This window comes from Podarcis pityusensis, assembly GCF_964106645.2.
Source record: "Podarcis pityusensis genome assembly, chromosome: 8".
Taxonomy (NCBI): domain Eukaryota; kingdom Metazoa; phylum Chordata; class Lepidosauria; order Squamata; family Lacertidae; genus Podarcis; species Podarcis pityusensis.
In genome coordinates this window covers 29,368,472-29,375,362 of record NC_138033.1, presented here as the reverse complement: position 1 = coordinate 29,375,362, position 6,891 = coordinate 29,368,472, and the positions used below count along the sequence as shown (strand labels likewise).

Below are 6,891 nucleotides of genomic sequence, written 5' to 3'. Positions count from 1 at the left end.
TTACCCTTAAAGAAGCAAAAAAGACAGGAGGATGTAGCAGCGGTACCCTGACCAGGAGCCTGGATCCCATCAGGCGAGGTAAGGAGATTTTCCACCCCCTTGTCCTTTTTGGATCCTTTCTCGTGCCAGTGGCTCCAAGAGGGTGGGGAGAATGGCTTTGTGTCCAGGCAGGAAGGAGGCTCCCCCCACCCCGCACCCTCCCAGGTGGAGGAGGCATGGGACTTGGAGCTGTGGATGCTTTGATCAACAGTTAGTGCCAGGCACCTTGCGCATCTGGCGTCAGTGACGGGCACCCACTGCGCCCAAGGTGCGAAGGGGGAGCCACCCAGGGAGAGGAGCGGGGAGAAAGAGGGGGTGTGCTTCCTCAGTCCCACATTCTCCACACGTTGCACTACGGATCGCGGTGGCGCCTTGCACTCCTGCCATGTGGCAGTGGCTGAGCATCCGCTGCCACCACCCCAGCTGCATTCTCACATTACAGGGAGTCGGGAGGGGGGGGTTGCCCCTCTTCCCAATAGATGCTCAGCTTAACCTCACAGGGTTATAAAAGCAGGGGCCAAATGCCTAGCTAGACAAGAGCCTTTGCAGGTCTCTCAAAGGCATCCCAATTCTCCCTATCTTGAAAAGGATGAGGTGGAAAGAGATTGTCAAGCAAAAACCAGCAGACCCTCCTCTCTCCTCTCCCTGGTGCTGAATGCTCTAAGCTTTCTCTCATGTCTGCCAAGAAACTAGTCCTCAGTGAGATTCAGGGTTGTTGCTTTTGTTTAATGGGTCTCGCCATGTGTGGTTTTCTGGAGAGCGAAAAAATACCCTCACAAAGAGGTCACGGGCTGTGAAATGGTTGCATGATGTGGGGGGAACGGCCAAGCCTCTCCGTTAGATGTGAAAATATATGAAGTCGGAAGGATGAGCTGCGCTGGGAAACATGTGGCCCAGCCATCCTGCATGCATTTACTTTTGTGGGTCGGCTTTCTCTGCCAGGTGAAACAGAGATCACTCAGCTGGGTTTGGAAATTATGCTTTTCATAATGTGTCTCAGGTGTGTCTGCATGCTCCCCAGAGCCATAGACTGTCTTGCACTGGCAGGGGGTAAACTAGATGGCCTTTGAGGTCCTTCCCAACACTTGTAATTCTAGGTGAATTTGCACAACTGCAAGAGATCAATGGCTTCTCCTGACAGAAAGTTGTCAGCGGTGACAACTTGTCACAAACACCGCCAGCAAAAGCATGGATCAGCCTGTGGGTGTACAATGTGCAGGTGAGGTTGCTTCCAGAACCATTGTGCCTCTCCCTTTTGATCTTTTGCTTAGGCTTTAGAGATGTGCTCTTCTGGGGCGCACAAGAAATGTGGCTAAGCAAATCTTCTCTGTCTTGTCATTTGGTCCGTCACATGGGGTACCCAGGGAGCTCTGTGCAGCATGCAGAATTCAGCCGTGAGACACTGCTGGGGGTGCTGTGAGAGCTGCCCAAGGTGGTTTCAGGTGGAAGAAAGAGCAGGGAGAAGGAAGGCCTTTGTTTGGAGGGGGGAGAGGAAAAGTTCTTTCTTGCTGTGTGAATGTTCTTTGGGGATGTGGACAGCGATTTGCTAGAAAGACAATCTAATGTGGAGCTCTCCAGATTCTCACACTGTTGGAGTGACAAGCAGTCGTGCTTCAGTCTTTATTCATGGAGGGAGATGACAGAGGTTTATAAAATTATGAATGGAGGAAGGAGACAAGAGAAACATTTCACCTTCTCTGATCGTGCTGAAACTCAAGAGTCTCCCAGTGAAACTGACTGGGAAGGAGATTCAGGATCTGCTAGACACAAGGAAAGGTCTTCTTCACACAAAGCATAATTATTGCCTTAAGGAATTCCCTGCCACAAGACATGATGGCTGCTGGCTTTGAAGGTTCGAAGAAGGGGCTAGAAGAATTCACAGCTGATCAATCATAGAAAGGAATTAGTCTAGAGTGCTATATGGAACTTCCAGGTCCAGTGGCAGTCTACATCTCTGAAACCAGGTGTTATGGAAGCAAAGAGCAGGGAGGGGCCTGTCACTTTCAACCTGGGAGCATCTGACTGTCCACTGTTTAGAACAGGCATAGGCAAACTCCAGCCCTCCAGATGTTTGGGACTACAATTCCCATCACCCCTAGCTAACAGGACCAGTGGTCAGGGATGATGGAAATTGTAGTCCCAAACATCTGGAGGGCCAGAGTTTGCCTATGCCTGATTTAGAAGCTGTTTTAGAAATGGGATAGTGGACTAGATGGGCTCTTGTTCTGATCCAGGAAGGATCAGAGCGGGGGTGCTGTAGCTCTCAGAGGCAGCATTTTAAAAAGATGTCTTTGGAATCCCACTGCTGAGCATTTGGGTAACAGCTGGGGAAGCTGAAAAGACCGTTCAGAAGCTTCAGCTGGTCCAGAATGTGGCAGACTGGTTGTTAACGGGTGCTAAACATTGGGAACAAATTGCATTTGAATGTGTGTGGTTTTTTCAAAAATCTATTTTTATTTTGCAGTGTGTGTGTGTGTGTGTGTGTGTGTGCGTGCATGCATGTGTTAAAAGAACTCCATTTACCCATTCATTTAAGAGTGGAACACATGCTGTCAGACACATGGAGGCTGCCACCCCAAAAATGGCACCCCTAGGTGCCAGGTTCTCCCATCTTCCACTGTGACATATTGTGCCACTTGCTTCTTCATGTGACACCATCACATCTTGCCAGGCTCAGTGTCACCACCATGCGCCCACAGACACCTCAGAGTCAGGGCCCACCAGCACTGATGCTCAGCCTGCTCTCTGCATTTGTGAGCTACCATTTAAATTTCCTAGAAATGTGTTTGTCCCAGAGCTATAACGCCCAGCACCCTTAACAAACTACAGTTCCCAAGTTTTGGGGGGAAGGGGGAGCATGGCTATCAAAATAGCATGCAAATGCTTTAAATGTGCAGTTGTGGGTGCGACCTCTGATAATGCTTCTTGCCTGCCTAGATGGAGAGCAGAGCTGCATGTGTGAGTAAATTAATATTCGTTGCTCCACCCATTTCTGCTTCTGGCCTTGCCCACCACCAGCACATGGCCACTGAGAGGATGCCTAGAAAGGAACTACAGCCCTTGGGGTGACAGAAGTTTCACAACTTCTACATTTGGGCATTGGGCAAAACTTAAAGGGGCACAGGAATGAGAAGAGAAGAGGGTTCTTTGCATGGTCTCAGACCTGGAAAATGTGCCATTCTGCCTTTGCTCCATCACATTTAGGGATGTGCAAATCTATCAGTTTCTCATTTTTTTCTAATCTTAGCTTCAGTTCTTCATGTTAGTTTGCAATTTTCTTTCTTCCTTTTTAAAAGCCCTCCTCAGAATTTCAGTGCGAATTTCTCCCAACCGATACACATTTGTCTGCAATTTTGCCTGGCTGACGCACACATTTTTGCAAAGCAATTTCCTCTACTAGAGTGCATTTTTGCATGTTATCTTCACAAATATATGCATTTTTATGCACGATTTACCCTGGTAATCTGCAATTCTGTACACGTTACTTGGCTGGAAAACTGCATGGCAAACTGCAAAAAGTGTGGATTTCTAAGGATGGTAGAGTTTGGGTTCTCATATTGCTTTGGAAAGTGTGAATTACATAGGTTCACCTTTAAATGGGAACCGAACCGAATTTCTCTCTGTTCTCCATTACATTGGTGGACACAGAATGCTTGACATCACAGGGTTAGTCCCAGTAAGGAAACACCCCATTAAGGTGTTTCCAGCAGCGTATTGTTCTGCCCAAATCAAGCTGGCAACCAGTTACACATAATCGTAACACATAATCACAGGAGAACTTTAAAAAATGGGTGATTGTTTGTTAAGGAATAGCACAGTTGTAATGTGTCACACTGTCCACAAACCATTTAAAGTTCTGCCTGTTCCCTTTAAAAACCTAAATCATCTGATCATCCCATATGAGCTCCTTCCCAGAGTCATTAGATCACTTTTTGAGATTTTGCGCCACCGAGCGCTGCCATCTGAAATTAGGTTTGCATTTATGTGCCCATTTGTAAACCCAGTTTTGACCCTTAAAAGGCCCTCTAGGCAGTGTACAGCAGTCAGAAAGTGCGATGAACACTGAAAGACAACAGTAAAGTTAACTTTGAAAAAAGAGCATCCCAGGAAAAAGAAAAACACAGGCAAAGAGAGAAAAAGAATTGCACCAGGTGGGATGTAAGAAACTGATATTTTTAGTGTGGCAGCAACCACACTTTGGAACTCCCTGCCTTCACTATGCTGTTTTCAGCACCTGCTTTTTGGCAAACCTATCCTGATGCATAGAATGTTGACATGCATTTTTATCTGTTTTTGCTTGTGACTGATTTTAATTAATTTTTTAATGTTTTGAATTGCTGTTTTTAACAATAATTTTATTGGTTTATTCTTTCTGCAAACCACTTTAACAATAAAGCAGTGTATAAATTTAATGAAGTAAATCAATAGATAAATAAATAAACGTAACACTGAAGACCCATTGAAGTCAATGAGTCTTTGCCACCTTTCTTAATGTTTGCAGCGCAGGAAATGGCTTTATACCAAATGAGATTATATTGGTCTATTAGTAATGCCTACAATGACCGAAAGCAGCTCTCCAGGGTTCCTGGCAGGGTCTTTGCCTGGAGACAACAGGGATTGAAGTCGGGACACTTTGCATGCAACACTTAGGCTCTACCTCTGAACTATGGTGCAGGAAGAGGCTGGATAGGACTCCTTCAGGAGGCAATTCCAGGATTGGACCCTGCAAACAAGAAACCCCTGCCCCAGGTAGCAAGTGGCTGCACCTTAAATAGCACTGACACACAAAGAAGAGACATGCCCCCTCAAAAAAAATTTGGTGTGCAACAAGAGTAGGAAAACTGTGGACCATTAGGTGCTGCTGGGCTACAGCTCCCATCATTCCTGAACACTGACCATGCTGGATGGTCATCTGTCAGGAATTCTTTAAATGTAATTCCTGTATTTCAGGGGGTTGGGCTAGAAGACCCTTTGGGGGGATCCCTTCTAAGGGTAATGGTAATGCTACCATTGTACGATTCTGTGATTCTATGCTAGCTGGAGCTGATGGAAGCTGGACTCTACCCCTGATGTACAGGTAGAGACAATTGGGAGCAGGTGGCCTTTTATGCACCTTGGCCCCAAATTGCTTTAGAGTTTGAAAAGTGATCACCAGCACTTTTGAATCAGGCTCGGAAACAAGCCAGGTGCCGAGTGCAAGATCAGATGATGATATGCTCCAGATAGCAGAGCCCTGGCAGCAGCATCCTGCACCAATGGCTATTTCTGAACTCTCTAGAGGGTCTAAAGGCAGCCCCAGGTAGAATGTGTTGCAACAGTCAAGCCTACATGTGACCAAAGCACGTTGCAAGGTCCAGGACTGTCTTTATTATGGTGCCCCACTTTCTCCCCAGGGGAGTTCTACAAACCTGCACTTTTAAACTCTTTGAGATGAATGAATCTTTTAAAAATCCATTTTATGAAAATTGGGACAGCCTCTCTTATTGCATCCTTCACTCCCTATGCTGGGGACATCTATTGCAAGTCCTTTCCCACACCCCTTATTGCAGTCCTGGTAGAAAACTAGGAAGCTAACTTATACTGAGTCAGATCAATTATTGTCTACAATGACTGGCTCTTTAGGATTTCATACAGTACATTCCCAGCCCTACCTGGAGATGGCAGGGATTGAAGCAAGGACCTTCTGCATGTAGTAGTAAACTGCTTAGAATTCATTTTGGCATATGAGCAATATATAAATTTAGTAATAATTATAATAACAACAACAGCAATTAATGCAAAGCAGGTGCTCTCAGAGCTGAGCGACATTTCCTTTCGAGTTCCTTGCTTGATTATCAAATCATCTCTCCCCTCAGTCCATTAGTATTTAAAATTGCCTTTTTATTGCAAGACTTTGCAATAATATGCTCCAGCCATTCTCCAGGCTTCCTGGTTTTTGTTATGAATGCATAGTTCAATCATTCATCATGACTGATGGGACTCCTTCCTCAGGACACTTTGGCTTTCTGGTCCAGACAACTGGTTCACAATAGTTCAGTAGGCAGAAACCCATCAGGCAGTGTATTGACCCAGTTAATTGACAACCTGCTCACCCACTGGCCTGTTCCTTGGTACTGTTAGCGTTACTCAAGCTTCCTGAGGATGCAACCCTGGTTTTTTGGCAGGACATGTTGCAACAAGTTGAGCACTCATTTCTGTGTTATTTGCTTCCCGGAGGGAAAAATAATCCGCTTACAGCCCTGTTAACCCGGAAATTAGCAGGACTTTTGCACTGTAATTTCATGTGATGAGCTTTCGGGTGGTATTCCAGCACATAGTTCTTTCCTTCCATTTAAAATTTAGTGAGGCTTGGCAGTGTATAGATCAAAAGAAGATCCACAGTTCCATAATGCAACAGGTAAAGCCGTGTAAAAGGAGCACAAGAGTCCAAGGTAGAAGCACAAGCATTATAATCAGGAAAACTAATGGAATAATCCCAGTGTCCGAGCACCCAAAATGTCTAAGAATCTACTCCAGGCCTCCTGCTTCCAGCGGTGGCCAAGATGACCCTTTTCTAGGAAACCCACAAACAGAGCATGGAAACAACAGCCCTTGAGTGTTGTCCTTCCCCGCTCAACAGGCGTGTTCTCCCTAACAGGAGTTTTCAGGGTTCCAGCCAGCCATGCCCATTCCCAGGATACTGCATTCCATTCTCCCTATCCCCAGAGCTTTTTTTCAGGGGAAACACACAGGAACTCAGTTCCAGAACCTCTCAGGTGGGTGCCATTGCCATTCTAAGACAAGGGTGGTGTTCATGGTGAGTTCCAGCACCTCTTTTTCTAGAAAAATAAACTGCCCATCACCACTATTTTT

General features: G+C 45.9%; 1 protein-coding gene across 3 annotated transcripts in view; it reads left to right on the top strand.

Moving 5' to 3' along the window:
• The first annotated feature begins 3 nt into the window (after window positions 1–3).
• DLGAP3 (DLG associated protein 3) overlaps window positions 4–6,891 on the top strand; it is a 189,143-nt gene continuing 182,255 nt past the window's right edge. For all 3 annotated transcript variants that reach the window (XM_081018298.1, XM_081018299.1, XM_081018297.1), the window contains exon 1: window positions 4–78. The gene's annotated coding sequence lies outside the window, so the exon portion shown is untranslated. The remainder of the gene's footprint in view (window positions 79–6,891) is intronic.